Here is a 1513-nt window from a genome sequence, read left to right as displayed (position 1 = left end):
ACACAGGTCTCATGTCTGGAGTCATTCAGCTCAGTGACAGGCGAGTCAGTCCCTTTAAAGTGTTTGGTGCTATTGCGTAATCTGCCTCCATTTCCCAGTGGGAAGTCTATCAGGCCCACCTGGGGGACTGTTACCTGCAGAGAATCGCGCTCCACCCCCACACACTTGGCAGCATGGCTGCCCTCAGGGTGAAGTGTTAGAACAATACAGCTGTAACCATGGCGACGAGCTGTCTGGCATATGCTTTGTTCAGCATGTTGATCATGTGATTGGCGTTTATATGGCTTGTTGGGTATGCCAGTCAATAGAAGGTCCAATTCGTAAGTCTCCCCATTTTAGTTATGTGCCTTATGTGTGTATCTGTTTATCCTTGTAAACGCATGCTCAGAAAAAACGCCACAGCCTCCTCATGTATCTGAATGGTTAGGCCTCATATTTCTAACACCCTCATAGGGATACCCGGTTTATAAAGTGTGCTAGGGTTAAATGCTCATTTTAGGCCAAACAAGGCCTTAGAACAGGGCTGGGCTTTGCTCCAGCTGTTGTGGAACTACAAATCCCATGAGTCATTGCACGACTCCCAGAGGCAGATGCATGATGGGATTTGTAGTTTTACCACAGCGGGAGGGTCGAAGTTGGCCTACCCCTTGTCTAGGGGATTGGAATAAGCACAGTACTTACCTCACCCCTCCCCCAGCCACCAGCATTCTCCACTCTCCGATGTGAGGCTTTGTGGGACCAGGAGGACTTTAGGAGCAAGCGATGAGGTAAGAATGTCACCTTGTTCTGTCCTCCTAGGCAAACGTTTAACCCTCGCAGTGCAGGCCGCATGCAAGAGGGAATATTACATATACCTGGAGGTCAGTATTAAGGAAAACTTCTCGATTTTTTTTTTTTTTCATTTCCAAAGCTGAACTGAAAAGAGGAGCTGGTTGCTATGGGCAACTGCTCCAGTTTTATGAATTCTCTAAATACTTCCCTTCAGCTCCACTTGGCCAAGCACTGCAAAGTCTTTCCTCAAAGTCCTGGCTTTGTCTACACTTTGGATAGCTGTGTCCCTGGACTAGTCGAGCATAACAAACGCACATGGAATAGCACACGGCACCCCAAAAAACTAAACAAAAATAAATAAAAAACACACAGGCAAAATAAGGATTCAAACTGGCCGCCACAGTTTATTGGTTTGATAAATATCAAATGATAAAACTTGTAAATTGTCAAATGAACAATTCCTGGGCTTAAGGGAACTCCAAGAGCTGAAGAACAATCTAGAAGAGACAAGAAAAAACATCCCACCAAAATGTTATGGAAATGATTTGAGGTGATTTAAAGGGACCGCTAGCTGATATGTACAAACGCATAGGGGGAATGTATCAAAACTGGAACAGACAGAATCTGGAGCAGTTGCCCAGGGCAACCAATTGGCACCTCTCTTCAGTTTGCTCAGTTAAGATTTGAAAATGAGACGGAGAAGCTGCTCCAGATTTTTTTTCTGCTCCACTTTTGTTAAATT

This window comes from Nanorana parkeri, unplaced genomic scaffold (assembly GCF_000935625.1).
Source record: "Nanorana parkeri isolate BGI_ZX_2015 unplaced genomic scaffold, ASM93562v1 scaffold3, whole genome shotgun sequence".
In the NCBI taxonomy this organism is placed as follows: Eukaryota; Metazoa; Chordata; class Amphibia; order Anura; family Dicroglossidae; genus Nanorana; species Nanorana parkeri.
Note: the sequence above shows the minus strand (reverse complement) of the source record.